Genomic DNA, 7,717 nt, shown 5'->3' with positions numbered 1-7,717 from the left:
ATTTGTATCAGCAAAAGCTGTTACTGCAGTTTGATAAAATATTTCACACTTTAGAACCTGCAAGGCACAACAAAGCAGCCCATCTTCAAAATTTATGTAAAAAAACTGTCTAAGTCTAAGGTTTTTCTTTTTTAATTCCAGTCTATAAGCCCTTTTATTCAATTTTGACTGGCTATCATATTCAGTGCAGTGTTTCGAACAGCCAGATCAGAAACAAATGTGTGGAACATTGTGGCACTGCTTTAAGTACCTTGGTTTTTGTCCCTCTTCAGGCATCTATATGTAGAAGGCATTTTTTTATTGAGTGCAAAAATCCTACTGAATAAAATATGTTTTACCAATAGCCAGATCTAGTATGGGTCCTGGTCACATATATAATTAAAGATTTCTACTTATGCACATTACCATTGGAACTTAGTCCTGAAGAGGAATGTACCATCAAAACTGATGCTTCATTCTCATGCACAGAGGAATGTGATTACTATCTTCAAATGTTTTTGCATAGCTGTGCTCGAATAATATGTGCAAAAATACAAAATAACATGCGTCCAAATCTAAAATGCATCTTTCAGGCTCCACATAATAATTACAAATATTACAAATGAAATGAGACTACGATTTCTTTCAACAGTATATGAGGGTCTAAATACCAAAAAAATATTCCAATTAGCACACACTGTGTACAGCATAATGCTAGCTTAACTCACCAAAGGCACAGAAGTTGCTCCCTCTGCTCTCGGTTGATCCAGATGTTTGGACAGCAAGCAAAAGATGCATGCAGCTTGGATGTCTGTACATAAAGACACAAAAATATGCCAAATTTAAGGTTTTGGTCCAGGCTTGGTTTAGAAAGAACAAGGCACTATGAAAGCTGACAATGAGGTCTTCTGAGCATCCTACTGCTCACTGTCCACCAAAAACCAGAGCTGCGTCAGTAAAAATACTGAGAGCAGGAATAAACTTACCTGAAGGTGATATGATCTGGAAGCTGACAAACTGTGACTAAAATGTATGCATTGCCCTAGTAGATGGCCACACATTCATGTCACGATATCAGAGGAGCAATTCCACCACTAGGGAGTTTCCCTCTAATGGTGCTTCAGCCACAGCGCTAGAATAAAAGATTACAGTAATGCATTTAAGCCTGATCATGTGACGAAATTCAGAAGCATTCAAGTTCCGTGCCTCGTTCCATTATGAGTCCTGTGTTTTGTAGCCTAGAACCACTACTTAGTTGCCCTTTCTATCGTTGAAATTATGGGAATCAAGAAACCAAAATCCAGGAGTGGCCCATTGAATCTGGTAATCACAACTGAGTCAGCTATACTGAAATTAAGCTAGACATAAAATATGGATAAATTTGGATGAGGTCAAATTTCAGGAATCCAGAGGTTGGCCAAGTTTTCGACATGGCCTACCTAAATTTTAAAGTCATCACAGAATTGGTCACACTCAAATAACATTAGGCACCAATTTTGACAAAATTGATAGAATTTAAATTTCAGATGGGACCTGAGTTTGTTTGAAGCTATGCCCAGAATTCGGCATACTCGAATTAGGTCATACATTGATTTTCATCAAATTTTGGAGGTCCAGGTGGCCGAATTGTGGAGGTTCCCAATCACCATGTGGTCATCTAAATTGGTCATACTCAAATTACATTAGACAGCACCATCAGCCAGCCTATACCAACTGAAGGGCAAAGGCATATCTCCATATTTTTCCAATTAGCTCTTTCCTGTACCAGCTGCATTCATTTGACCCCCGCAAAGTACACCTCATCCACCCACCTAACTTTCTACCATCCCCTGCTATGCTTTCCAGTAGTTGAAATCGTTTGTTACCCTAAGCAACAATCAGTTATCCTATTTCCACAATACATGCCCGGCACATGTCCATTTCTTCTTGATTTTTACTCGAATGTCATTAACTTTAGCTATTTTTCTGACTCTTCGGTAAGCTGCGAGTCAAATCTGCTAGTACTTGCCAAATACACTCCATTACAGTCTTGTTCTCCTAGGTAATTCCCTTTCATGGTCCGGATCTGCAGTTATTACCTGTCCTAAGTAGACATATTCGCCTACCATTTCCAGTGCTTCATTGCCCATTGTAAACAGCTGTTCCTTCTCGAGGCTGCTAGACAGTACTTTAGTCTTCTGCATATTGATTTCCAGGCCTACTTTTCTTTCTGCTTTCCCTGCCTAGGTCACCAAACTTCTTTTGTAGTTCATCCCCTGAATTACTTAACAATGCAACGTCATCAGCAAATTGTAGATCACTTCGGTGGTTCCCATCAACTGTTATCCCTAAATGCTCCCATTACAAGTCTGAATACTTCCTCGAAGCAAGCTGTGAATAGTACTAACGAAGTCGTGTCTCCTCCCTAACACCTCTTTTGTATTGCAATTTTGCTACCTCTTTCATGCAGAATAATGGTTGCTATACAGCCACTACAGATATATTTCAGTACTTTCACATACAGTTTGTCTACACCAAGATTCTGCAGTGAGCAATGCCTGCACGATTGCAGAGGTTTCTATTGGGTCAAATGCTTATTCTCTATCAAAGAATGCTATGTGTAAGGTCTGGTTGTATACCGAGCATTTTTCTATCAGCTATTCTGTTCTAATACCAGTGCTGCGACAGGGGACAAAGATGCGAAGGAAGGAGAAGCGCTACTAACAACTGCAGTTTATGTGATAAATACACAATATACTCACGAAAGACAACCAAAAGTGCAAGCGCTTGCTCCTTACCCCGTAAAAAAAAGAAAAAAAAAGAAGAGACATTAGTTATATATCCGAATACGAAATTTAATTCATGTGTATTTACTGAACAGATGCTTATGCACGTGTTGCTGTTCTTGTCAATAGGCTTCATACAATGTCAATTCATCTTGATATCTGAATATAACTTTTGCCCGGTTAAAAAGAGGAGCACATGCTTTTTTTGACACATTAGACACACTTGGCTTGTTCAGGTGAGTCTCAGTAATGCTGTGCTAAATTTGGTGAAGGAGCACCATTCAAAGACATTTTGCGTTTTAATAAATTTCTCGGTCTGGCCCATATTACAGTTCTTGACGCATCTAAAAGGTATGTCATAGACCACGCCCTCTTCACATGGCACAAAACGCCACTCATATTCCACTTGGCCGGCTATTTTTTGTTCTTTTTTGCTTTCATTCTCTGGCTCTTCTGTCAAAAAAAGCACAAAATTTTCCTACCTTATTAGGAGCCGAAAATAATACCTCAACCGCATATCTAGTGCCAACTTGTTTAAGCCTATGGGATAAATGATGGATGCGTGGTATCACTGCATAACTCTTTTTATCTCTACTGGAAGGCCCCTGTGGATCATGTTTACCAAACGACAATCTTTTTCAGGATTTTATTGCAAGCAAGTGTTATCGTGTCATCTGGGAAGCCGGCTAACTTTAGCCTTTGGACCTGCTGCTTGAAACTTCTGTTTGTATCGTGGATGCATGATTTAGTAATCGCTGATAAGCATGGCATTGCTATGCCGCACTTAACTATCTTCGAATGCTCTAAATGATAACTAAGTAAAGGCTTTTCAGACATATGTAGAAAGAACCAACAAATTTGATCTTCCTTCTTTTCCAACAGCCAAGATTGGAGCTGATTTTATTTCGTATTTTGGAAGTAAACATCAAAATTTGGAAAAAAGTCAAAATACCAGAAATTAGCCCCAATTCCTGAATGTTTGAATGGAAGGGAACGAAGATCATGTTTGTTGTTCCTTCCTACAGTGGTCAGAAAAGCCTTTATTTATTATTCAGGACATTTGAAGATAATCAAGTGCGGCATAGCAATGGCATGCTTAGGATCAGCTATTAATAAATCATGCGTCCATGCTAGACACAAGTTTCAAGCAGCAGGTCCATAGGCTCAGGTTAGCCGGCTTTCCGAATCACTTGAAATGCTTGCAATAAAATCCTGAAAAAGATAGTCGTTTGGTAAACATGATCCACAGGGGCCTTCCAGCAAAAAGAAAAAGAAGTATGCAGTGACATCATACATCAAACAGTTATCCCATAGGCGTAAACAAGTTGGCATTATATTGCTGTTTCCAGCTCCTAATAAGCTAGCAAGAATTTCTGCTGTTGTTGACTGAAGAGCCAGAGAATGAAAACAAAAATGAAGCAAAAGGAAAAATGCCTGCCAAGTGGAACATGAGTTGCAGTTTGTGCCGTATGAAGCGGGAGTGGTCACTGACATACCTTTTAGGTTTGGCAAGAACTATATAGACCAAACCGGGAAATTCATGAACACGCACTTACGCCAACATAAAACGCCTTTGAATAGTGCTCCTTCGTCAAATTTAGCCCTACATTACTGAAACTCACCTGAACAAACCAAGTGTGCCTAATGTGTCAAATAAAAAAGCATGCACACCTCTTTTTTTAAAGAGCGAAAGTTATTCAGACGTCAAGATCAACTGACATGGGAACTGCATGATGCCTATTAGGTGTACAAGAACAGCAACACGTACATAACCATCCCTTAAGTAAATATAGACGGCTAAAAGTTCTTACCTGGATTCCTAATATATATTTTTTTTTTGGGGGGGGAGGAGTAGCACATGCACTTCTGGTTGTCTTGTCGGTATAATAGCTGTGTATTTTTCAAATAATCTTCACTTAGTAGCGTTTGTTGTTCCTGCTCTCTGTCCCCTATCGCAGCACTGGTAAAGTTTTCGAAGATGTACCAACTAACTGAAATGTATGTTTTGCTATGGTATGGATATGATCGATAGTAAAGTGTAGTACCCTTTCCGAAAACCTGCTTGATCTTTTGCTTGACAAATGTCTAAGGTTGACCTAATTTTGTTAGCCATTGCCTTAGTAAAACCTTATATTTACCAGATAGTAAGCTGATTGGTCTATAATTTTCAAGTCCTTGACTTCCCCTTTTTATGAATTAAGATAGTGTTAACAATCTTCCATGATTCCAGTTCTGTTGATGACTCAGGCCTTACACTTAAAGGATGGCTAGCTTTCCTAGCATGGTATCCCTCCAGTCTACAACAAATCTGTGGTTACCTGATCCTTCCCAGCTCCTTTCCCCCTTTTCATAGTTTCTAAAGCTTTCTCAATCTCGTTCTTCGTCACTGGTGGAACGTCTGATTGATTTTTACAACAGCCAATCTTGCTGTCCTGACTACTTCGGATGATACATAGATTCACCGTTTTAAGGCTGCCCGTTCTTTAAAACATGCTCAATTTTCTTTATGTAATACTTGCTTACGTCGGACACTTTGTACGTGTTGATTACCTTTGATAGCTCTGCCAGTTTTATTGTCGATTGGTTTGGAAGCTTTTATACTTTGGCATTTCTTAGTCAAATATTTAGTCTCATTAGACAGCTTACCGGTATCTTCTCTATTCTACCACCTACTTCTACCGTGCACCCAGTAGTGATATCACTGAAGGTATCACTCATCATTTATACACAAAAGTTGTCATTCTCGGTTAAAGCTGAATATCAAAATCGACTTTGGTCGCAACTGATGAAGTGAAATTTGGGGGCCCAGGGGGCCAAATTCTGGATGTTCCCCATCCCCAATCGGATATGCTCGAATAGGTTAGACATATCCAATATCAGCTCAGTTATCATAAAACCAATGCCTAAAACAACTATGGCCAATATAAGCTTTTATTCACACTCATCATTCTCATAAAGCACCTTTCACTCCCACTTGCTGCCTATGAGCCCATCTTGCTCGGTCCACTATTGCTACTTCTATGAACAATGTAAAGTGCATGACTCAATCTTGCAATTTATTCGATATTGCAACTACTCACATTTCTTGTGTCTTGGGACAATACCAATGCATCAGCCTGGAGAACCACTTTCATGTCCCTGTTGCACTGCCATAAGCCCATCGTTCTCAATAAGGTTGAGTCATACAGGAACTGCAAAGAGACCAGTATAAAAAAAAGGCAAAATAAAGGAGAGATGTTAACTTGCAACAGTTACTGCATGCAGCAGCAGACTTGCATGATTACAATATCCACTCAGGAAGTGCTCCAAATCACAGCCATATGTTAGAAACTAGGACCGCAGTAGGCATCTGCTCCTATATTTCTCTGAATAATATCAAATTGTTAAGTAAACCGTTGCCAAGGAAGCACTTCATGAGTAAAGCATGATAGTGCAGTGACAATGAAACCTCACTGCATCAGTGCACGGCGTGATCTAGACTGCCATTTCTCCCGAATTGCTTTGCATTAATTTTGTACACTTACAAGTCGTAATGATGTTCCAGGCAAGAAGTGGCCTTGTAGTCAGAGTTTATGAATGGTATAATGATTTTCAGTTCAGCCACTTCACACTGATGTCAAACATTTCTTTTCTTTATGGTTTAGGGCATTTAATACCCCAAAGCGACTCAGGCTATGAGACACACAATAGTGGAGGGCTCTCAAAATTCTAACCACTTATAGTTTTCACGCACTGACATTGCAAACACATAGACACCTTGCTCTTTTGCATCCGCTGCTAAGTGGCTGCCACATATTTTGAGCAATCCAATTTTTTTCAGCATGCCTTCATGTTCTCCACTGAATGGCAGTCTTAACACTGCTGTGGATGCTGCAATTGCCAAATATCACAAGAAAAATGGCAACTAAGATTAATGAAATACATTCTTCAGGAAACCCAATATGTGTGTGCATGAGAGGAAAGGTGTATTACCAAGCCACACGATACATATATTGGTCCTTGCATACCTTGCAGTTGTGGTGAAGGTATCTAGAGGGGAATATTGTTCAGAAACTACCAAGTCTACCAAGTTTCCCTGTAAATAACGTTAATATGTCAATATGCATTTTTTTTATGCGTTAAAGGATGACCTGCGCTACAAACAATCTTCTATTCCTCTATTCTATTCATCAACTGTTTTTTCAAAACTGTTCCCCCTCTACAGTATGAGCTGCATTGCTTTTTGAAACGTTTGTTGGTGCTTGTCACTTTGTCTTGCATTTGTCTCTTTTCTTTTGGCATTTCATTCCTTGCATGTGCGGCGTAACATAATTCATTCTGTTAAAATCTCTCCTTTCTGCTTTATTTATTCCTTTCTTAATGTCACCCTCCAGACTCCTCAGCAATGCCTTCCTAGAACCTCCATCTTTTTCTTCCCTGCCTTCGGTGCGATCTGTTTCTCACAGTACCTACTGCTATTCGCAGCTAAGTTGGCCTATGCAATTCACCTACAAAATCATCAATTTTCTCCTACAAACACATGCAAACATCCAACCTGCTTCTTACGCCTATTCATTGTGTACAATGCACTGCTCTTTAAGTGCTGCAGCAACATTTGTTTATTTTCTTCAGGTTAAGAGATCATCTATCTGTCTTGTACAATGCACTGCTCTTTAACTCCTGCTGCCAAATTTTTATTTTCTTCAGGTTATGGGATCTCAAGTTACATGCTAATATAAGGCCATATCCAAGGCAGCACCTTTTTGTTCCTTCCCTGCTCGCCTTAGTCCTTGGGAAGCAAAAACAAACTACACCACTGCCCAGACATTGACAAGTTCACTTGTCAAAACATCCACTGGCAGACTGCAGCTGCACCTCAATCCTTCTTCAGTCTCCTTTGACTTTATGTAGCTTATTGCCTTCATTTCGTTCTATCTATTTTAATGATATAATACTGATATTCAGGCCATATTAGTATGCAGACTCTTGGTGCC

The 7,717-nt window shown here is 39.5% G+C and overlaps 1 long non-coding RNA gene across 1 annotated transcript; it reads right to left on the bottom strand.

Annotated features, from left to right (window-relative positions):
- Window positions 1-687: 687 nt before the first annotated feature.
- On the bottom strand, window positions 688-7,492 carry LOC146194755 (uncharacterized). Its single transcript, XR_014705475.1, has 3 exons — window positions 7,483-7,492; window positions 5,825-5,935; window positions 688-790 (listed from the first exon to the last, which is right to left on the bottom strand). It is a non-coding gene; the product is annotated as an uncharacterized LOC146194755 (long non-coding RNA).
- Between the last annotated feature and the right edge of the window lie 225 nt (window positions 7,493-7,717).

This window comes from Amblyomma maculatum, chromosome 3 (genome assembly GCF_055883805.1).
Source record: "Amblyomma maculatum isolate TAMU_Amacu chromosome 3, ASM5588380v1, whole genome shotgun sequence".
NCBI lineage: Eukaryota > Metazoa > Arthropoda > Arachnida > Ixodida > Ixodidae > Amblyomma > Amblyomma maculatum.
This window is presented reverse-complemented; position numbering and strand designations above follow the sequence as displayed.